The sequence below is a fragment of the Acomys russatus genome, chromosome 30 (assembly GCF_903995435.1).
Source record: "Acomys russatus chromosome 30, mAcoRus1.1, whole genome shotgun sequence".
NCBI lineage: Eukaryota > Metazoa > Chordata > Mammalia > Rodentia > Muridae > Acomys > Acomys russatus.
The window spans coordinates 28,735,657-28,760,683 of record NC_067166.1 but is presented as its reverse complement, the minus strand read 5'-3'; the positions used below and the strand labels follow the sequence as shown (position 1 = coordinate 28,760,683).

At 37.6% G+C, this 25,027-nt stretch overlaps 1 protein-coding gene and 1 pseudogene across 2 annotated transcripts in view; both read left to right on the top strand.

The window, feature by feature from the left end:
- LOC127212184 (stomatin-like protein 2, mitochondrial) lies at nt 1-24,941 on the top strand (annotated as a pseudogene).
- Edil3 (EGF like repeats and discoidin domains 3) overlaps nt 1-25,027 on the top strand; it is a 468,021-nt gene that overhangs the window by 242 nt on the left and 442,752 nt on the right. The gene's annotated exons all lie outside the window — the stretch shown is intronic.

Genomic DNA, 25,027 nt, shown 5'->3' with positions numbered 1-25,027 from the left:
ATGAGGAACGGGCTGGGAGCATCTTTGAAACCTTGCTCAAGGGGCCACAGTGGGTCTTCGGTGCGTGCCTGGCGTGAGGAGCGCCACTGAAGAGGTGATGCGCCCTGGAAACCCCGAGAAAGTGCTAGCAAAGTCCGAGTGGAGTGCCCCAGGCTGAGCCAGGGAAGGTTGTGATCTAGAAAACAAGAAGGTAGAGGTGAGGGGTGTGAGAGGGTTGTTCTTCCTGTGCTCCGTTTGCCACAGATTCCCTAGGCGACCCCTGGCTAGCAAATGTGAATATTGCTGGCTGATGACTGTGGATAGAGCTGTGATAAAGACTTGGCAGAGCTAAGTGTGCGGGGCCATCATGTGGCTCTAACAGCCTGGGTAACCGCAGGGCGGTAAGCTGGATGCGGTGCACTGGCGCAGGGCGGGGGCTAAGGGGTCTGCCAACCTGGACCTGATGTTGAGAGTTTGTGCTGCTAGTGAGATATAGAGAGGTCTAAGTCTCTCGCTTTCTCTCTCCCCCCCCCCCCACTCCACCTTCCCTCTGGGCGCGTGATTTCAATTACAACAACTCAACAACTCCCCTCTCTTCTTACCCCCAGGGGGCCTGAGCATTGCTGTGCACTCCCTCTGGGTAAGACCATAACTCTTAGTAATAGACAGCTGTGAGGTGCAAGCCAACCTTCAAGCGCCCCTGGCTCAGGATCCGAAAAGTTGTCAGCCTGGTCTCCTAGTGCCTTTCAAGGTTTGCATGTAAATAGGAAGCGAGCCAACCAAACAAAACATTTAAAATAAAACGCAGGACTCCCGTGAGTCTCCAGACTAGTTGTTTTGGTGACTTTCGGGTTCTCTGGGAGATTAGGCTTTGTCAATATAAAATCTGGTCGGAACCTTTCTCTGTATACCAGGAGGTACTGAATTAGAGCCAGGGACCCTAAGAGAGACACGGGGTTCCAAGATATTGGGTGGCTATGTTCTTTTATGGAGACACGCGGCCCTTCTGGGAGATTGTACACAATACAATCCTATACGGACAACTGTAAGTGGAGGGCTTGAATAAGCCTCAAGGATTTAAAACGCAGTGGCTCTAGAAGTATTTGGAATAAAATAATCGCCTTGGCTCGAATCCGTTTGAGATTAAACTAGACTTTGCCTGGGCACTCTACATTGCCACACATGCACCACCTATGTGCTCTAGAGGATATCGGCTCTTAGGGGTCTATGCTACCATCTCTTCCAGACTCAAGGTAGTGGCTAGTTTCAGGTCTTCTCAGCTCCCTAGAATGTGGCTTCCTCTTACCCCCTCCCGCACCGCCCCCCCGCACCCCGCCCCCCGCCCCGGGTGTGGAGGCGTGAGTGGGGGCTCAGGCTTGATTCTGTTTTCTAAAACTGCTCTAATAGTTACCTCGCAAAGGCAGCCACTCTAGTGAAGGTTAGCATATGGAGCAGGTCGCCTAGTCTCCCCTGGTAAGGGAAAGATAGGGTTCCCCCAAAGCTGGTACTTCCTACATCCTTTATTTCTTGTCTGGATTCCTTCTGCACTTTCCTTCCTTAGCTCGGGAACTGCAGGCACTCCCCTCTCCTTCGATCTCCGCCTCCGTTCCCACCCCACATAGGAACACACACACACACACACACACACACACACACACACACACACACACACCACGCTCACGGGCACACTCACAAGCACCTACAAGGTACCTGTGCTACTATCTGACCCTTATCAAAGGTGACTGGAATACTAGAGGATCTAATGAGTGACTGCACTTGCCAGAAGGCTTCTAGTTGCTGGAGCCTGGGCGCGACAGATTGCAGCTGTCCTGAGCTCTTGAAGATGCCCACGCTGAGGGCACAGTTTATGCCACTAGTTACATGGACCCTGGAGATGTTGCCTGGGCTTCCCAATGTGGTCCTGTAGACAAAGCTCAGGAAGTCTCTTCCCTCCATTCTTCAGCAGATTCATCCTTTGTAAGCCACCCTGTGGGTGGAGAGAGAGAAGGAGGTTCTGGGAAAGAAAAGGATCCTTTTGCCTTAGTGCTTTCTGTTAAACTTGCTCCTTTCTACTGTCTTCTCCCGGACATCTGTGAGAAGCAGAGCTGAGCTCACCTGATGGTATAAACAATTAAACTTTGGGAAAACTTACTGCAGCTAGTGTTTAACATGGAATTGTACTCAGCTTCTTTCTTACCCCTCCCCCATGGTGTATCTATAATTTATCAAATGTCGGAGAGGAATTAGTGTTTTCCCTTTGTGTGGATTCCAATTTAGAGGCACTCATGCCTAGAATTTGATAATGATAGGTAACTCCTTTTATTGGTCGTCTTTATTTTAAAATTAAACCAATGGATCAGTCAGATTGAATATTTTATTAACTCCTAAATTATTCATCATTGATTATTGCTTTAAAAAATCCAATAACATGCATACAGTTGCAGCTACCACGTGACATCTTATGCAATCTGTCCCTGTGCCTGCAGTTTGTGCCTGGAGTCTTTAGGCAAACGGCACTATCTAAAAAACAAACAAACAAACCGATGTATAGATGTGCCCTAAATACTATGAATTATTGGCATTTGCATTCCAGTCTTTTAATCAATAGTGATCTTAGTTAATTCTACAAGAGAAGAAATTAATACCTGAAGAATCTCACTCCAGATGACACCACGCTTCAGTGATTACATAGTGAAGTTTAAGCTGAAATAACAGGTTTCTATGGGGATTTTATTATTGCACTTTTGCGTATTCATTGACTAATTTGCATGATCATTAACTTTATAGCTTAAGGAATAAGTGCTAATATCAGATTCAAGGTGAAACATTTTAAACTAATTTAAAAATATTACATCGATGGTAGTAGTTGAGGGGACATAAAGTACCCTGCTTTGAGAGTTTGAAACCAATGTAAAGTCCGTGCTGTGCCAAGCAACAGCATGATGCAACACAGTGTTTCCTATGGTGCCAAGAAAGTTCTCATTCTTTTTAAAAAATATTTCCTTAACATTGAAGTGTATTTTGTCTAGAGATTTATGATTCGGCATAAATGTTAACAGTAAAAATGGGGAAGTGAAATGAAATTGACTGTACTTTCTTAACTTAAAACGCTTGTATTTTTATTAAATATTTTAAGCTTAGTGTCTATGTAACATTAGTATCTAGTATACTTAATGAGCATTTTAATAAAATTGATCCGCCTCTTTAGGTTATGATTTTTTTACTAATGATAAAAAAACCAAGCAATATAGAGGGATAAAATATACATGACTACAAAAAAAGAGAATGGATACTCAACACCACTACAAAACATACTTAATAGGTCTTGGTGTCTAAATTACTCAAAACTCTTAAATTTCCTTACCAGTTATTATGATAACACTGTCAACTGGATAACGTATACTTGAGATGTCTCATCTTTTCAATGGATGCTAATAATGGTATACACTGTATATGCCATCAGGTGTGCACGTTTTGAAGCCTTTGGAGTTTTCTAAAGCCTAAGAAAGTGTTGCTGATATTGTTAACTGTGGCCCCTTGCAGGCGTGATCGCTTGGAGTATGATTTATGATATGGCAGTTTTATCTCATCCTTGCCAAAACAAAGCAAAGCAAATTGTAAAGGCTTCTGAGCTCAGTCAAGCCAGAGGCTAATTGTGAATGGAAGGGTATATAGAAAGATCTAGAGGGAGGAAAGGAATAGGGGAAAGTATGTGATTGTATTAAAATATCAAAAACTAAGAAAATGTAAAAGGATAGAACGAGAAGAATATGAAGCATTCAAATTACTAGTAAGACTTCTATCCTAGCTGATCAATTTACTGTTTTTAATCAGCTAAACAATTTAAATTTTGGTACACTTATGACAAGCTACAAAACCAGTCATGCTATTTTTGAGTTCTTGACTGTGATTTTTTTTTTTAGGAAAATGCCCAACATATTTCTTCTTGTCTTGTGTTTCATCACAGCCAATGAAATGACAGTGGTAGTTCTCCTAATCAAAGTAAATGCATTCATGAACAAAATTAAATGACTGGCGATGTGAAGCGGAGTAATTATTGAAATGTTTTACTATTAAAATGGTTACTATGGATGCCAGAATCACCACTTCGTTGTTCCTGAATGTGTGTATAAAAACCCCTGGTTCCAGAGGGTTGTAGTAAAACACTGGAATCCACTGTGCCCTCACCAGCAGGTGTCAGAGTAATCAGTGGAGCTATTCCAAAGATCTTTGAAAGACACAACAGAGGTAAACAAGAAACCTTAGTCTCCAAATCTACACAAAATACACTCTGCTGCCTATGACACCAGTGATAGTTCTCACCAGTCCCTGAAGACAGAAGGGGTACATTTGTCAGGACTTTTAGCTTTAATGGTAGATTTTGAACCCTGAGACACAGGTGCCATGAATAATAATCACACACTTTGGGGGAACCCATTAATTTTTTTAAAGGTGTTCGTTAGTGCCTTTCAAAAAAATAGACATAGGATGTAGATGTAGTTATGGTCAACCAATTATTACTAGCATTTCTAGCATGATTTCTAAGCTTCTTCTCCACACAGTTTCTAAGTACTTATGCATTCTGTTATACTAATTTACACATTTGGCTGTATCTTTGTAGATATCTGTTGTGTGGAAAGTCATGAGTGCTTATCTCTTTTCCCATAGTAAAGCTTTTGTAGTTCTTACACGTTTCTAACTAATATAAATCCCATGGCCAGAAGGGACTAAATGAATCCTAGATTAATTTTGTCTTACCCATTTTTGGCAGTTATTAATGTATTTTTAAGTTAATCAAAATCATTTTGTAATTTGCCATTAGCAAACTTTTGTCTCCTTTTTGGTTGATATAGCCCATAAATCTGTATTACCAATTCACCATTTTATTCTTCCTGTGAGTTATCTCAAGTTTTTATATGGTCATTGGCATGCTAAATGGCTGATTTTCTGTGGCATTCCTTCTGTGTTAAATTTCCTTAGAATTAAAAAAAGAAACCTTCCATTCTGTCTCTCCCATTTCACTTTTTTCTTTTCCCTCCCACTTCTTTGGTGGGTAGTAACTAGGAAACCACACCCAAGATAAAATCAATTTGACATCCCCTCATCATTTTTAAATGACTGCAAATTTACAAAACACTGTAAATTTGTCATTTTTTTTTTCTTGGAAAGAGGAAAGTGAAAAAGGAGAACATAATGTCCTGTTTCCCAGTCCCTGGGATTTAAAACAGTAGAAGGCAATTAGGATGGATGTGAACTGAAGAACAAGTCAAGGCTTTTATTGCTCACTTTGATCACAATGTACTGCCTGAAACTATCAACTGGGGGCTGTTACATGGATGCTCCTAGCACTGAGACTTTCCTGGCCTCCTGCTCTCATCTGGGGGGAAGGGGGGGAGGAGGACACACAGAAGAGCATGGGAAGCACAGAGGAAAGAATGGGAAAACTCTTAGCCACCTATCACAGATGTCACATTTGGAATTTAGATTCTAAATTATGGTTTTAAAATCCAGTTATCTTGACTTTCCAACTGGCTGGCTGGCTTTAAACTACATCCAAACAATGAAAAACATGAAGTGATATGTCAGGCTCCTTTTGAGCAATAAAATATGCCAACTGTTGAATACAAAAAAAAAAAAAAAAAAGCGGGGAAGCACATGTAAGACTGTTATAGTCTATGACGTAAACAAACAAGCAAACAAACATACCAGGAAATTTTGGTGAAATGGTGAATGGGAAGGCATAGCTTAAAGGCATCGACCTGTGAAAGTTTATTACATTAATTGATGCAAGTATATTTCATGCATCTAGATAAAACCCAAATGCACTATGATCACCCTTTGTGGTTACAAAAACATTGAAGTATTTGTATATGCTAAAAATAACATATTTTGCTCATCACGCTTAGGCTTGAAAATCTGCTTCATTGTGAGAAAGTTTTAAAAAAATATTGAGAAATGCATTTGTTTGCCATTGTATTTTTTCCACTCTGTCCCAGAAAATGTTTTGTAAAATTTTCCCTAGAAAAATCAAATGGTGATGTAAAACAATTTCATTTTGTGGGAAAGGAGTCAGGCTCAGAATGAAGATGCTGTGGTTTACAACTACTGGGCAACATTTTACAAGGCAATATACTCCTGCTTTCTGTTGAGATACATGTTAATACAGTGATAGTGACAGTGTCGGTTTTGTCCAACAGAGATTTCCCGTGCATCAGTAAGCAGAGAGGATTTAACCTCAAGGATATCAGTGAAGGCTCTTACCCACTAAAGCGCTTCAGAATGAGACTGTTACTACACAGAAAGACTGACTCCCTTCACTGTTCCTCTTCCCCAAAACAGATCTGTATCAAGGCGATGGATTACTTACTTATTCATAAGTAGGACAGCGCGGCCAAGGCTTAATCTCTGCCTCCAAGGTGATGCACTTAGGTCGAAGGCAATCTTTAAATGAGGTTAGGCTACTCTGCAGTCCTTAAGGTTTCCGCTTCGCATTTGACAAAGTGGTTTATTTTTAGAGTGAAAAATAATCTTTTAAGTCCCTTCCTGGACTGAGCTCACTGTGACTGTTTAGATTTTGCTCACACTGGGGATTATGAGGTCGGCTGTAGTAAAGTGGGCTCCTGACATGTGAGCAAGAAAATCTAGGAAAGTCAAGTAGAAATAGTGTATTGGAGAATATTTTTTAAAAAATAAGTCGGTCAATCTCTTTTGTAATAAATGATCATTTCTCTAGTTTAAGTATGTCTGTCACACATATGTGATAATCTTCTCCCAATACACATTGCTCTAAGTTTAATAACATGATTTTCCCTGTATAAATCATATATATTATTCTATAACTATAGATTATTCATTTCCATAACTTATCTAGTATATTATAAGATCCAACTTTCTTAGAATGTTTTATCTCACTGCTTAGATGTTTTAATATTTATATTCTAAATTATCATTTCACATTGATGTTATTTTTACCTCCATGAATTGACATAGTATCGGTGAAACAATAGAATAATAGTAACAAAAACACCAAAATTGGGTTCTTAGTATTCTCTTAATTGCATGGAGATATCACTCTCAACCATACCCACATTACTGCTTTTAAAAAGTACATTTGGCTATTATTATTATTATTACTTTAGATGTGTATATTTTATTTTATGTGCATGTATACTTTTTCTACATGTATGTGAGTAAACTTTGTGTTGTTTTGTGCTCACAGAGGCCAGAGCTTTTTGAGGTAATGTAAATAAACCTAGCAGATGCATTCTACACATTGCACTATTGTAGATATCTTTTCAGATTCACATAACTCAACCATACAAACATCAAATAAATAATAAAGTAGATATAAAGATAGCTGCCATGACCACCTAGTGACTAAGTTAGAATGTACAGGGAAACATAAAGAAAGGAGAAGAAATAATATACAAGGCCATGAGGTAGGAGTGAGTGCAGGTTATGGACACAAGTTATGAAAAAAGGATATAAAACTATTTTCTCTATCTCTAATTCTATCACAGATACTTTGATTTGGTGGTGGGTAAGTGAATAAGCTACACTTGTTATTGTGAGTATAAAATTTCGTTGTGAAGCTAAACTGCTTCCATTTTATGTGTGTGTATATATATGTGTGTATATATGTGTGTGTATATATGTGTGTGTATATATGTGTGTGTATATATGTGTGTGTGTGTGTGTATATATATATACACACACAGAATTTGGATCTGACTAACTTGGGTATTTGATGTTTTTAATTTCCTTGACTTTTTATAATACAGATTATTTTAAATATTTCATAAATAATCCAGATCAAATCAACACTCTATCCTCTTAACTGACAAATGAAGTTGTATGATAATGAGTTATGCAGTCTGCATCAGGGAGATGTCTTCTATATTTTATTATTCATGAAAGCACATGTAGCCTACCCAGCCACCACTTAACATCTAATCATTTTGGAAGCTGAGTTAATACTTTGGAAATTAATCTGAAACGTTAACTAATTTTAAACATTAAAGGAAGATTTAATAAGTTAAAGTATAAAAGTGTCATATAGTTCTTCCCATGTGTAGAAATGAACAAATATGCTCTTTAGCTAGTAAGAGTTAATAATGTGTTTTTAGTACACATTGCTAGTAATGATGCTTTGTATAGCAGAGAGAAAAGGAACCCTTGGACAGTGGTTTGAAATTCAGATTTTTGGCCAAGTCTTCTCATTCAGTTTTATTCTAGCATGAAATTTGTGATTAGTTTCTAGAATTCTGCCACCTCTCTACATGATTCAAATTCTGTTGAGCACAATGTTTAAGAATATAATTTCTGTGGCAATTTCAATTGCCTAACATAGTCCAAAGCGGTATTAAAATACAACACAGTTTTTTTTTTTTTTAAATTGCCACTTTAATGAAAGTATTTAACTTGCCATAAATATGTACTCATATCTTGGTTCATACAATCTGTTATTCAGTTTCCAGGGATCCAATACCCTCTTCTGTCTTCTGTAGACAACACCCAGACACAATTCACATTATTTATTTATTGACAACAACAACAAAACTACAGAAGTCTTAGGAAGATTAGTAGCATTCTAAGGCCGTCATTCTTTCCCTGGCACATGAAAATAGAGACAAACAAACAGAGACTGAGGGTCATAAAAGCACACCATGCAGGATTTTTTTTTTTCTGGTTTAATTATTATTTACCACAGATATGTTTTAAGCATTTTCAACCTAGATGAACTTGGTTATATTTAAAACTAATGGATGTTATATTACCTAATGTATAGATTATCTTCTTAAATTTTTTCTGTGCGTGACTTCACAATATTTGAGTTTAAATGGCAGATTTAAAGTTTAAAGAGTTTAAGGAGGCAGATGGATCATTGTCAGTTTGAGGCCTGTGTGGTCTACAAAGTGAGTCCAGGGGAGCCAAGGCTACACAGAGAAACCCTGTCTTGGAAAAACAAAAAAAGAACAACAACAAACAAACAAACAAACAAAAAGAAAGAAAAGGAAAGAAAGAAAAAGAAAAAGAAAAAGAAAAATGAAATAGTGGAAAGGTTGAAAGACAAGAGAAAAGGAAGAATAAGGGGATGTGGAAGACATAGTGGGAAGTAAAGGAAAGGACTAAGTTTCAACTCAGGGGCTTGTAGGAAAGGAGGCAGAATATTCTGGAAATGACATAGAATAAGAGGGAAATTATCACTTCTTCAATTGAAAAAATTATATGAGAAGGAAGGTTAGGCACTTGAGAGGATGGAAGAGTACACAGCCACTTGAAAGAGAATTGATGATTAGCCTGGTCCAGACATTTCTCCTTACCATGGTTCTTAACACACAGACCTACCATATAAACTCGAAATACTTGATGTATCTCATAAAGAGAGAGATTTTGTGTCTTTATAGAAAACAGCTTTTCTTTTTCTTTATTTTATTATTTATTTATTTATTCTTTGGTTTTTCGAGACAGGGTTTCTCTGTGTAGCTCTAGTTGTCCTAGACTCTGTAGAACAGGCTGGCTTCAAACTCACAGCAATTTGTCTGCCTTAGCCTCCCAAGTGCTGGTATTAAAAGAGCGTCCACCACCACCCAGCTGAAAACTGCTTTTCTAAATCTTCCAAGAATCTAAAGGATTATATAAATGGAAAGGTAAGACTGTACACTGAGAGCAGGGGAGTTTAACAGCATCAAATATAGGTCTGGTGTATTTACATCCAGGAACAAGTTCACTGTAACGTAGTTGAAGGACCGCCCCAAATCCACAGATGTATCTTTTCTAAACTGAGTGCTCTGCTGGGGGCATAGGAAGAGTTCTGCAGTTGTTCCCTGACCCACTTTCTAGCTGCCAAGATGGGTTTCTGTATATTTTGAGGTCACCATTTAGTGGCTACAAGGAATGCATCAAAGGATTGGTGGCCCTAATCCTTGGTCATTTTTAGATCCCTTGTCTAAATGATTATTATGGAATACAATTATCTTAATTTGTACCCTTTTAAAGAATTGGTGTAATGTTGTACAGGAAGATTTCTATATCCTCAAACTTCTATGTTTCAAATATTTGTAAGCCACAGTGTTGCTTCTTTAGTCTGTGACATGCGAGTTGGGCGTATTTCTTTTCTTTTACTTGGTCCTCTCATGACATTGCTTTCATCATTTTAGTTGTTTCATTTGGAATTCATCCCAATAGCCTAGCTAAATATGTAGCTTCCCAGTTCAAAGGAAAAAAATTGTTGTGTGCTTAGTAAAAAACTACAATAAACACTATTATTCATTTAAAAAAATTGAAACTAAGTTACTTTTTCCTTTTATTGAAAATATATTTTTTTCATATAATACATTCTGCTTACAATTTCCCCTCCCCCTAATTTTCCTAGTTCCTTCTTACCCGAATCTATAACTTTTCTATATGGATCAAACGAGCATGTAATGAATAATAATAAAATAATACAAATAAAACAAACAAATCAGCCAGGTGGTGGGAGAACACGCTTTTAATACCTGCACTCTGGAGGCAGAGGGAGAAAGGTGAATCTTTGAGTTGAAGGCCAGCCAGGTCTACAAAGTGAGTCCAGAACAGCCAAGGCTACACAAACCTGTGTCAGGGGAAAAAAAGAGTTGTTTGTTTCCTCAGGGGGACTCCCTGGGGGGAAAATAATTTTTTTATTTGCTGGTGGCTGCCCATGAACAACAGAATCTTAATGTTACTTTTTGAAATATTTTCTGCATGTACTAACAAACTGACATTTCTTTACTACCCAGCCTTCCTTTTTTAAATTTTTTTCTCTTTGGTGATGCCAGGAATTTAATCAAGGGCTCCAGAATAAGGCTATGCTGAAATCTACCTCTTTTCTTTCTTTCTTTCTTTCTTTTTTTTCTTTCATTTTTTATTAGATATTATTTTTACTTTTTAGTTTGTTTGCTTTACACTCCGATTGTAATCCCCTCTCTTGTCACCCTCCAATCCCACCCTCCCTCCCCTCTCCTAGGCCTCCTCCCCTGACATCTGACCTCAGCCTATCAAGTCTCATCTTGACTGCCTGTATCCTTTTCCTTGGTAACCTGGCAAGGCTGCCATGCCAGGGAGAAGTAATCAACATGTGGGGGCCAGACTCCATGTCATATGTAGTCCATATTCCCCATATTATGGGATCCACAAGGAGAATTTGCTGCCTATCTACTACATCTGAGCAGAGGGTCTATGTCCTCTCCATGCATGGTCATTGGTTGGTGCACCAGTATCTGTAGCACACCCCTCTTCCAGCTGGATTTGTTGGCTCCATTGGTCTCCTTGTGGAGCTTCTGACCTCTCCAGGTCCTTCTATCCTCCGACTCTTCTATAAGACACTTTTCTCTCCACCCTGAAGTTTGGTTTCCTATCTCAGCACCTGCTTGAATCTCCTGCTGGGTAGAAGAGTCTTTCAGAGGACCTCTATGGTAGGCTCCCTTTCTGTTCCTTCTCTTCAACTGTTTCCAGTCTCTATTGTCTATTCTATTTGACCTTCTGAATGAGAGTTAAGCATTCTCCCCAGGTTCCTCCTTGTTTAGTTTCCGTAGGTCTGTGTATTGTACTGTGTATTGTACTAGGCTAATATCTGTTTATAAGTGAGTATATTATATACCAAGCATGTCTTTCTGGGTCTTGGTTACCTCACTGACTTTGATCATTTCTAGTTCCATCTCTTTGCCTGAAATTTTCAAGATTTCTTTCCTTAATTTTTAGTATGCAATGCACTCTTTGTTTGCTTGATTTTTCTGGGAGGTGACCTCATTATGGATAATGCAGCTTTAAGGCATTGGCCTGCTTAACATGATTTTATCTTATGCATTTGGCTTCACTGTAATTTTACTTAACAGTTTTAGTTTTTGTGGGTTTTTTTTCTACCCTGTTGTGCTGTGTGCTCCCTGACATGAATATTGGAGCACTGACCTTCTTTTCCAATGGCTGTCACCTGACGATTTGTTGGTTTTTTTTTTTTTTTTTTTTTTTTTTTTATCATGCACGTAAAGAGTAGCACAGTGTACAGATTCCTACTGTTACATTTTTTATTTCAATTTCTTCTTATCCTAAAACCATCATTTGCCTCTATTTGCATATAATTTTATCTGGTTCTATGTCTCTTTCTGACTGTCTTCAGTGGTCCTGCCATATTTATTTTCTAGAACATTATTCAGTTGAAATTTCACTGTCACAGAGAATTTATAATACATGTCTTCCCTAAAGAAAGTATGTTCTAACCCAGATAAAACAAATGGGCATATGTACAGACACACACACACACACACACACACACACACACACACATGAACACACACATGAACACATGTACTCACATGTGTGTGCACACACAAGCCTACACATGCCTCATACTCTATCAATATTTTCAAATACTCTATACCTTAAAATTGTAATTACATAATCACTTTTGAATACATTTAATGTACTTTTTCTCCTGCGTTCTGTAAGTTTAAAGAAGACAGAATAAACACATTATTTTACTTAAAGTGTGTATTTCCTCAATCCCAGTGTCTGAACAGTAAACATTCAGCTGCCATTTGCTGAATTTATTCATACATGATCTACTTTTCTGTTCCTAATTATGAACATTTTTCAAAAGAGGATTTATGTTCACTCTTTACCTAATTGAACAAATCAGTTGTGATTGTATGTGAAAAGATAGGAGACTTCAAATGTAATTACACAGTAAAGGCTTGATAAAATTATGTACAACAAGATTAGAACACTTAGGGGCATTTATAAAAAACATTTATTTATTTATTATTATGTATACAGTGCTCTGCCTGTATGTACACCTGCAGGCCAGATGAGGCATCAGATCACATTATAGATGGTTGTGAGCCACCGTGTGGTTGCTGGGAATTGAACTCAGGACCTCTGGAGGAGCAGTCAGTGCCTTTAACCTCTGAACTATCTCTCCAGCCCTTAGGGGCATATTTAACCCTCAGGTGGATGCTGCAGGTATCATTTTGATCTGCTAATTGCGATGCCCTAATAATAAATCCCTTAAATTTCACCAGCAATAACTTTCCTGCATCCCTCACTTCTTTTCCTTCTTCCAGCATGCCCTTGCACCAGCTGAACCCTAAAGTTCCTGGCAGGGAAGAAGAGAGAGCACCTGGAAGCTGTGTCTGCCTGGGATATAAGAACACTAGAAACAACTCTGTTTAGAGTTAGTTGTCTGTGTAATGGCAGTCTGGATGCCACCGCTACATGCTGTCTACTCCCTTAGGCAACCACAGTTCTACTGTTCTTAAATGCTCTTGTGGTCCCCAAAGTATATATATATACATTGACTTCAATAATTGTGTGACTTACACATTGAGCTTGAAGTTGTAAAAGGAAATTTCTTTCTAGAAAAGTCTTACAGAGTAAAATATATATAATTTTTGTTTTTTCAAGTGATAAGAAAAAATATGTGGAAAGTTTTTAATTTTTTTTTTTTAATTTGGATAAGAGAATTAACTTCCTATACTCATTTTAAACTTTTACTACTTTTGACTGCATAGCAATTATATGGTCATTGCAAGAAAACTAATGGTGGCATTTGTTCACATTCTTTAAACAACTTTTAAAATAAATAGTTTAATTTGACAAATAATTAGGTATATCACACAGATCTTTGCGTCTTTTTTTTTATGGTGATAAAATGCACATTCCATAGAACATCCTTTTAGTGTGTTTTATGTCTAATAAACACCGCCATCTTCACTACTGTATTCATCCTGTAAAGCTGAAATTATGTAGAAATGATGTAACACTGTTCTGTCTCTCTTTCTCCCTTCTCCCCTTCCCAATTCAATCATAGTTTCCTTCTTGTGTGTCCAACTCTTATTTTTTATTAAAAATAATTTTTCATGAAACATGTTCTGATCATGGGTTCCTCCCCCTCATCTATTTCCCGATACCCATGACTTCTCCACACATCTACTTCCAAGCCATCTTACTCTCTGTCTTTTAGAAAATAAATAGGCATTAAAAAGTAAACAGAAATGAATGAAAAAGCAGAAGAAACATGTAAACACACACATGTGCGCACGCACATATACACAAAATAATAAATTCCAAAACCATTGAATATAAAAAATTAGTAAGGTTATAATGAAAAAGGCCCAAACAAACCAGTAAACGAAAAAAATCTAACCTCTAAAAATAAAACAAAACAGTTATTATTTGTTGACCATTTATTACTGTTGGGCATGTACCTGCCCTGTAGCATGCCTTGAACCCCCAGTGAGACTCTTTTGGTGAAAACTAAGTTTTCCTTTGTCAGTGGCTGACACGTGGAGATAGCTGCTGGGTTAGGAATGGGGGCTATGTCCACTTGCCTTCTCAGAGCCCAGCTAACTAGGACATGTGGAGACCCTGTGCATGCTTCTCTGTGAGTTCATCTAGGCATTAGTCTCGTTGTGTCTGTAAGACACTGTTTCCTTGTTATCTTCCACCCTCTGTGGTTCTTACAATCTTCCTGCCTCCTCTTCTGCAGAGTTCCCTGGACCCCAAGGGAAGGGGTTTGATGAAGACATACCACTGAAGGTCTCTTGCTCTCAGTACACTGTCCAGTTGAAGTCTTCCCTTTATTAGTTCTCATCTCCAGTATGAGAAAATATTCTCTGCTACTGGCTGAGTGAGACACTGACCTGATTCCCAGACTGATGTAGCCAATAGGTTCCAAGGGTAGAGAGCGTTTCTAGATGGGCATCTCACAGAAAGGAATAGAAATGGGTTCAGTGAGGGGCGGAGTCAGAACATGTGCAGGAGAAGGAGGAGTGCTCTTACAGAATCTCAGCCACATGTTCTAAGTCTACAGTTGTTACCTCTCTTAAGTCACTCACGCAAGTGGAACAGTGTCATACAGGACTTGTATTTTTGTCACAACTTACTCAGAATAATGTGCCAATGCACATTCATCTGCGTATATGTTTGTACCTTCGTAAGACAGAATAAACATCCAATATATGTATATAACAAATAAATACACACATATAAATAGATTTTTATTTATATATTATTTATATTTATAGGAATCTAATAATGTGTATATAATATGCAATATATTCATATTCCTAGCTAGTCATAATTTCCTATTGCTAAATGCTTTTGACTCTTTTGGAAACCCAAAGTGGAACCGTTACATTCTATGCTGATATTATATTTTTGATTGGGTTTCCATAGTGTCTTAGTACCTCCTTTATCCACATGCAGTATACATGTGTTCTAATTGTTTCATATACTTTATATAACTTGTTGTTTTGAGTTATGGTAGTAGACATCTTAATGTTGTGGTGGTTTTCTGTTGTATTTGTTTTTATTTTTATTTTTTGTGAATTTTGTACGTGAATGCTGGATTCACATCATTTCCACACATTGTCTTCCATAAGCTCCCCTGTGTCACCAGACCCATGATTTTATGTACAGTGAGAATTACGTATACTATTAGGGACTTTAGCCTTGGAAAACATTGATATTTTTTACTCTGTCATTAGCCTGTTGACTGCTTGTATATTTTTATGTAAGGTTGAGGCTTTATGAAACTTCCCTTATCTACTGGGGTCAACTGGTATGGACATTATCTAGGTCTTGTTTAGCAATATATTATTGATATAACAGAGTTATACTTTCCCTACTATTTCTAGAAGACACTATCTCACTGCAAGAGGTTTGGTCTTCTGGTTCTTAGAATCTTTCTGTCTCCTTTTCCCTACCATGTTTTCTCAGTGTTTTGTGTAGAGACGATATTCAAGAGGTACCAACTGAGGCTATGTATATGGGGTGATAATACTTTCCACAGGAGCCGTAGTCTATCTTACAAAACTCAGTGCCAAGCTAGGAATTCTTCTGCTTCAGTTGTTTATTTGAAAGACTTCTAAAGTACAATATAAGCTAATGCCAATGCCCTTGGTTTCCTCCCAGAATTGAAGGAAAGACCCTAATGTTGAACCACACACACAGGGCATAGAAAATAGAAGAATGGAGCCAGTACTGTCCTGTGAGCCTCCTCAACTTCATAGTCTAACGGTGCTACACAAGCTACCAAGGAGAATAGCAATCAGTAATCCTACCAGGCTATGAAGCCGATGAACTACAACGATAACTCACCGAACAAAATATCTCCAATCATGAAATAGTGACATTTTTATCTTGAGGATAATCAACAGTCTTCAACAGGATAGATTTAATGCTTGTCACTGTAACCTATACAAATAACCACAGCCATAACCCTCTAGAACTCTCTAGAAGAACCCACTACTTCTTATTTCTTCCTTGTTTTCTAAGTATGTATCATCATACCCACAGATAACTTTAGCTTCAGGAAGCTTAAAGGAGCTTCATTTTTGTTACAGATAGAGGCTACTACAAAGATCTACCACTGATCAAAAATGCAAATGACAGTGGAGTGGAAAGCCCCAGTTAGTCCTGGTGCAGCTTCTTAGGAAATCAATGTGGAACATTTCTCAAACGTCAAAGTTAGATCTACCATTTCACACCACCGAAACCTATATTAAAGGACCCTCTTATATCCTACTACAAAGACACTCTCAGTCATGTTCATCACTATTCTATTCACAATAGCTAGGAGATGTAGCAGGCTTCATTGTCTACCAACTGTGAATAAATTCGGTACACAAACAGAATGGAATTCTCCAGAGCTGTAAAGAAAAATGACGTCATGAAATTGGTGGTTAGTGGGTGGACCTAGAAATTATTATGTGGGGTGATGTAACCAAGACCCAGTGAGACAAGTACTGTGATGTTCTCTCTTATTTTTGGATCATAATTGTGGATCTTTAAATATGAATGTGTAATCTGGAGTAATTGCTGAAGCCAGTAAAGTAGAAAAGGATCATGTTAGGAAGGGTTAAGATGGACGTTTAGAGAGCAGTATAGCAGGACACAGGGACTAGGAAAAGGAAAGGTGAAAAATGTAGTGAGAGATTTTAACTGGGAAGGAGCAAGGAAGGTAATTCAAATGGAGGGTAACAATGAAGAAGAAGAAATAAATAACATTAAATATAGTTGATAAAGCCATTAAGAAATCTTTTAGTTTATATGATTGCCTAAAATACATACATATACGTATATATTTATGTACACAGAAACGCAAACCAAATATGCATACAGTCATACTTTATATTATTATTTCTGAATAGTATTAATTATTGTATATTAATATAACAATATATGGTTTTAATTTAATGTTCTATGTAATATTAGTGATATTTAATACTTTTTCATCTACATATTATTCCTTGGTATATATTTTCTGCAGAAACAATCATTCAAAATCTTTGTCCATACATGAACCAGATCGTATTGTGCCATTGAGTTTTCAGGATTGCTTTCATTTCTTTTTGTTTTGTTTTGTGAATATTTTTTCATTTCATTTTTATTTTTCAAATGATTTTTTCAGATTACATCCTGATTGTTATCCTCCCACTTGTGTCTTCCCATTCCCCCCCCATTCCCTTTTTCACCCTATTAGCTCCCCTAGACCTGTGACAGAAGCGGACTTCCTCTCCTACCATATGATCAAAGCCTATCATGGCTCATCCAGATAACCTGCTTCCCCTCCAGGCCTTCTGACCAGGGAGAAATGGTAAACTGGTGACACCAGAGTTCATGTCAGAGGTAGTCCTCACTATCCACACAACCGTGGAGAACGTGATGTCCATTGGCTGGATCTGAATAGGGTGTTCAGGGTTACTACATGCATTGTCCTTGGTTGGTACAGCAGTTTGTGCAGGCCCCAGGTCCGCTAGCCTTGATGGTCTTCTTAAAGGGTTCCTGGACCCTACGGATCCTTCTATCTCCCCATTCTTCCAAATCACTCCCACCAGCAATGAAAGAGTATTCCCTTTTCTCCACATCCTCGCCAGTAGGTGCTGTCACTTGAGTTTTTGATCTTAGCCAATCTCTTGGGCGTAAGATGGGATTTCAGAGTCGTTTTGAGTTGCATTTCTCTGACAACTAAGGATGTTGAGCTTTTCTTTAAGTGTTTCTCAGTCATTCAATATTCCTCTGTTGAGAATTCTCTGTGTAGCTCTGAACCCCATTTCCTAAATGGATTATTTGGTGTAGAATGTAGGGTGGGTGAAGATCCTTTCCCAGTCTGTAGACTATCACTTAGTTCTGTTGATAGTGTCCTTTTCCTTACAGAAGCTTTTAAGTTTCATGAGGTCCCATTTATTTATGTTGACCTTAGAGCCTGGGCTGTTGGTATTCTGCTCAAAAAGTTGTTTCCTGTGCCAAAAAGTTCAAGACTCTTCCCCACATTTTCTTTTAGTGTATCTGGTTTTGCTTTAGTTCTTTAATCCACTTGGACTTGAGTTTTGTGCATGGTGATGAATATGGATCTACTTGCATTTTTTTCCAGGTAGCCATCCAGGTAGACCAGCACCACTTATTGAAGATGCTATAAATTGTCCAGTGTATAGATTTAGATTCATTGTCAAAAATCAAGTGTCCATGGCTGTGTGGATTTATTTCTGGGTCTTTGATTCTATTTCATTGATCAATCATCCTGTTGTTCTGGAAATACCATGCTGTTTTAATTACTGTTGCTCTACAGTGCAACTTAAGATCATGGATGGAGATTCTTCTTTTATTGTACAAGATTGTTTTTAGCTATTCTGGCTTTTTTTATTTGTTTGTTTGTTTTTTGTTTTTCCATATGAAGTTGAAAACTGATCTTTCAAGGTCTTAAAAAACTTGTGTAGGTATTTTGATAGAGATTTCACTGACTCTGTACAGTGGTTTTGGTAAGATGGCCATTTTTACTATGTTAACTCTCCTGATCCACAAACAAGGAAGATATTTCTATATTCTGATATCATCGTCAATTTCCTTCCTCAGAGATTTTATGTTTTTTTTCATACAAGTCTTTCACTTGTTTGGTTAGAGTTACATATAGATATTTTATATTATTTGAAGCTTGTAGTTTCCCTAATTTCCTTCTCAGCATGTGTGTCATTTGTATACAGGAGGGCTACTGATTTGTTTGAGTTGATTTTGTATCTAGCCACTTTGCTGAAAGTATTTATCAGCTGTAGAAGTTCTCTAGTGGAATTTTGAGGGTCATTTTTGTGCACTATATCGTCTGCAAATAGGGATAACTTGACTTCCTCCTTTCTGACATGGGTCCCTTTTATCTCCTTTTATTGTCTTATTGCTCTAGCTAGAACTTCAAGTACTATATTGAAGAGATATGTAAAGAATAGGCAGTCTTGTCTAGTCCCTGATTTTAGTGAAATTTCCTTGAGTATCTCCACATTATATTTGGTGTTGGCTATTGGCTTGCTGTATATAGCCTTTATTATATTTAGGTATGTTGTATCCCTGACCAAGACTGAATGAGTGTTGGGCTTTGTGAATTCCTTTTCGGCATCTAAGGAGATGATTATGTGTTTTTATCTTTCAGTTTGTTTCAGTTGACGGATTTATTTATAATGAACCATCCCTGCATGCCGGGGATGTAGCCTATTTGGTCATGGTGAAAGATATCTTTGATGTGTTCTTGGACTTGGGTTTGCAAGTATTTTATTGAATATTTTTGCAACAGTGGTCATAAGAGAAATTGATCTGAAATTCTCTTTCTTTGTTGGGTCTTTGTGAGGTTTAAGTATCAAGGTGACTGTGGTCTCATAGAATGAGTTTGGTAATGTTCCATTCATTTCTATTTTGTGGAGTAGTTTGAAGAGTATTAGCTATTCTTTGAATGTTTGGTAGAATTCTTTGCTGAAACCATCTGGCCCTGGGCTATTTTTGGTTGGGAGAATTTTGATGACTGTTTCTATTTCTGTAAGAGAAATTGGACGATTTAATTTTTTTATTTGATCTTGATTCAACTTTGGCAATTGGAATTCATCAAGAAAATTGTGTCTTTCCTTTAGATTTTCAAATTTTATGGTAAAAAGGCTTTTGAAGTATGACCTACTGATTCTTTGTATTTCTTCAGTGTCTGTTGTTATGTCTCCCTTTTCATTTCTTATTTTGTTGATTAGGATAATGTTACTTGGCCTCTTAGTTAGTTTGGCTAACAGTTTGTCTAGCTTGTTGGGTTTTTTATCTTGTTGATTTTCTCAAAATCAGATCTTGGTTTTGTTAATTCTTTTAATTGTTTTCTTTGTTTCTAATTTATTGATTTCAGTCCTGAATTTTATTATTTCTAGCTGGCTACTCATCTTAGGTGTTTCTGTTTCTTTCTTTCTTTTTCAAGGGCTTCCAGTTATGTCATTAAGTTGCCTATATGAAATGTTTCTCATCTCTTTATGAAGGCACTTTGTGCTATGAACTTTCCTCTTAAAATTGCGTTCAATGTATCCCATTAATTTGGGTATGTTGTACCTTCATTTTCATTAAATTTTAGGAAGTCCCTAATTTCTTCATTTCTTCTCTGACCCAGTTGTCATTGAGTAGAGAGCTGTTCAGTTTCCAGGTGTGTGTGGGCTTTTTGTTATTTCTGTTGTTGTTGAAGTCCAGCTTTAGTTTATGGTGATCTGACAGGACACAAGGTATTATTTCCATCTTCTTATGTCTGTTGAGACTTGTTTTGTGACCTACTATGTGGAAAATCTTGGAGAAGGTTCCATGAAGTGCTGAGAAGAGGGTATAATATTTTTTGTTTGGGTGAAAAGTTCTGTAGACATCTGTTAGGTCCATTAGATTAATGACATTGGTTAGTGTATTATTTTTCAGGTTGGATTTTGTTTTGCTGGCTATTCTTTGATGAAAGTTTCCAAATATTAATGCATTGGGATTGATGCATGGTTTAAGCTTTATTAATGTTTCTTTTACAAATGTGGATGCCCTTGTATTGGGGGAATAGATCTTCAGAATTGTGATGCCATCTTGGTTGAATTTTCTTTTGAAGAGTATGAAGTGTCCTTCCTCATATCTTTTGATTAATTTTGGTTGAAAGTCTATTTTCTTAGATATTAAAATGGTGCACCAGTTTGTTTCTTGTGTCCATTTGCTTGGAAGATTTTTTTCCAGCCTTTAACTTGAGGTAACAGCTAGCATTGTGGCTGAGAAGTGTTTCTTGAAGGCAGCAGAATGCTGAGTCTTGTTTATGTATCCATTCTGTTAGTCTGTGTCTTTTTATTGGAGGGTTGAGACCATTGATGTTGAGAGATATTAATGACAATGACTATTAAGTCCATTGTCCATTGATTTTGGTGTTGGTTGTGGCAGAGTATTTGTGTGTTTGGTTATGTTTTGCTACAATGCAGTTACCTATTTTTTGTGTTATCCTGGTTGCAGTTAGTCACTTTGGGTTGGAGTTTTCATATCAAAGATATAGTACATTTTTAAATCTCTCTGTGTTGCCTTTTCTCTATGATTATGTGTTTGATGTTAAAATCTTCACATGCCAAATTTTCTCTTTTCTTCTGTTACTTTTTCTTTGGTGTATATGTGTCAATAATTGAGAAATCCAAGTCTGAAATTATATTTTACCTCTTAAAATTGATAAAATGTACATAATTATGTCTCTGTTAGATGCTTCAAAATGGTTAGGAATTATGTAATGTACAAATTGGGGTGGGTATAACTGTCTTCTTAAATGCTGTCATATTTTTTGGAGGAAACATATAAAAATCATTCCCTCTACTTCTTTTCACATCTATAATATATTATCATCATCTGTACTCTCTCTTCTATACCAAAGAATATCAAAACTAATTTCTCTTTTATCCCTTTTGTATGGTTCCTACTAGTGAAACTTCCTTTAGTTTGCTCCTCCTCTGGTCTCTCTAGCCTCTGGTAATGACAGTTCTGCTCTCAACTTTAATGACATAGTGTTTTACTCTGAACATGAGTGAAGTAATTCAGCCATTGTTTTCCTGTCTCTGACTTATTTAAGTTAGTTTAATGATCTTCAGACTCCTCTGTATTATCACACATGACACAATTTCATTCTACATGATGGATAACTTATGTTTTGTTTCATTCTCATAAACTATTCATCACCTTGCAAATATTAAAATTGGTTCCATTTCACCACTTCATATCTCTTATTAATAGTATAAGGATTAATAGTATAAGGATCATGAAGAGGAGATGTCATTCAGCATATTGGCTGTTGATTTTGCTGTGATTTTATGTGCCAGTGTTTTGAGAAACTTCTTTCCTCTTTTCTGTATAAGACAGGCTAATTAACATGCCAACACCCACTTTTCTCCATATCCTACCTTCACATGGTATCTTTAGTTGTTATATAACCATAATCACCGTTGCTCTAATGTTCTTGATGTGAATTTTGAATACATTAGTGATGTTAACTTTTTATAGCATTATTAATTGAAAATATTGTGATCTTCAGTATGCATTCATGAGACATTTGTCATAAATAAAAGCAAAGTTACTACCTGAAGCAATCTATACAAGCTTTGTACTATATTTTGAAATTATGTATTATAATGCCCCTTTTATTGTATTTTTTTTTTATCTTTCTAGCTATTCGAGCTATATCAAGATACTTGAAGCTATTCTAGACTTTTTAATTGTTCCATATAGAGTTTCAAGTAGATTTTTGATGTTCTGTGAAGAGCGTCATAGGTAGTTCTATAGGGAGTGTGCTTAATCCAGAAGTAGCTTTAGGTACTGCAGCATTTTAGCAGCATTACCTCTTCCAATCTGTAAACAGGAGATGCCATTTCATTTCTTAAGCAAACATTGGTGTTTTTACATTTTTAATTGTGGAGCGTGTTATCTCCTTAGAAAGTTTACTTCTGTAGCTAGTATGAATGTGATTGTTTTCTTGGTTTCTATTTCATATGATTTCCTACTGGCAAACAGTAACGTTACTGTTTCTGTATAGTAATTTTGTAACCCGAAAACGTCTATCATTATGTTTGTGAAATGAATTGCACTTTAAATTCTGAAACAGAGAACTTAAAAGCACACAGCAACATGCCATTGATTCCCTCACTATTCACACTTACCTTGTTTTGAAACAGGAGTTCGGTATACAGAACAGAGATTGCTCAGCCTCGCGCTGTGAGTTACTGTTTCCAAATGCACTTTTAGGCAACTCTACAGTAAAATTTTCACATAAAAATAAGTACAGTAAATTTGTTTAAGTGTTCAGAAGCATAGAAAAAGATTCGTGGCAATCTGCCACATTGGAAGCTGCAATAACTTAAAATTTAGGCCAAAAGGAAGCAGCCCGTAGAACTGAAAAAGTTTCAAATAACTATGATCACTTGAACATCTTGAGGTAATGATTATAGATGGAAAAGTGACTCTCTTGTATGACAAGTACATTGTTATATTCAACAAGAGTGTTCACTCAGTGGTTAAGAGCCTTCATTGTTCTTGCAGAGGACTTCTTGCAGGGGTTTGATTCCACGTACTTACATGAGAGCTGACAATTCCCATCCCAGGGGATCTGATGCTCCCTTCTGACTTCTGCAGGCAACAAGGATACACATGATGCACATACAAACATACAGGCAAACACTATTCACATAAAATAAATAAATCCAAGTATAAAGCTATAATACAGTCTTTGCTAGATTTTTACAACATAGGCCTATGTGGCAAGAAAAGATGTTTTTCATTATCGACTTTACTTTTAAGCTTAAAGAATTAGTGTGTGTTGTCCACTGGATGGGGAGGCCTGGTGGCACTCAGAGAAGGGATAGCAGGCTAACAAGAAGAGACTTGATACCCTATGAGCATAGACAGGGAGAGTAGGTCTCCCTCAGTCACAGTCTTAGGGGAGGGGAGTAAGGGAAAAATGGGAGGGAGGGAGGAATGGGAGGTTACAAAGGATGTGATAACAATTGAGATGTAATATGAATAAATTAATAAAATATATTTTAAAAAAGAATTAGTGTGTGTGTGGGATGAGATGGGGCAGGATTTTGTGTCAACTTTATTCCAGAAAGATGGTTTTCCCAGAAATCTTTGCTTCTTTGTGTCACACCAGAGCTAAATCCAAATTATGAGATTATGAGATATAGATCCTTTAAGCAAAAAACACCAATTGAACATTGGTGCAGTGTGGACCACTGGAGCCCTTTTGGTGAGGGGCTCTCTGCAGGCTTCTGGCGATGTCTTCTCTTGTCAGCCCCAAAACATGTGGTACTTACTGTTTGTGATTCATCATGTGGTCTGGGTGGGGGTACAGATGATTCCACATGATCCTGGAATCTGGCTTGAATAGTCTCATCCCTGTGTTAGAGCAAATCCTGCATAGCCTCAAGGATTTGTCATCAACATGCCTGAACAATAAGCTGAGACTCTTGAGAGTGTAACTCTGCAAATGGAGTTTTTATCTACTTGTTAGGGTCCATGGACCCTTACAAGGCTAGTTATGGTGTGGAGGACCCTGAGTATGCTGTCACCCAGTTAGCTCAGGTGACTGAAATCAGAGCTTGGCAAACTCTCTCCGGAGTTTTTCAGGAGCACGAATCCTTGAATGCCACAATGTGGATGCCATCACCCAGACTGAAGACTGCTGGGTTATCCAGGGCCACATTAGGAGATCAACACTATTCATGTGCTACCCCAAGTGAAAGAGTCGGTGGAAGCGGTCCAGACATCTAGAGTCTGGAGACACACTAGAGTCCACTATCAATGTGGCAGAGGGGGAAGAAACAGGCCCCAATTCTGGCATCCGAAGCAGGAAAAGCTGAACACATAAACCAGGCAGCAAGAGAAGCCAGTAAAGTTAGGGCCATGGTGGAGGTGAAGCAGTTCGAATCCTGACTCAACCTAACCCAACTCAATGGAGATGCTGCTTCACTGGCTGTAGCTGAGCAGCAAGTCAGCAAGTTCTCCAAACTTGCCAAGGATTCCAACACAGTCCTACTGCCTTCCAGTACCAGCGATGTCATGAGTATATGACTGAGGCCATGAGTCTACATGCAGCTCTCACTAAACCCCCATTTTCTTCTGGGAGCCCAGAACTCCAGAGAGAACAGCAGAGACTTCCAGGCTAGAGATGCAAGCCTTGAAGAACTGGGTGGAGTCAAGCCCAGTTAATGAAAGCTAAGCCAGGGAGACTGGGGTGTGGGAACAGTATTCT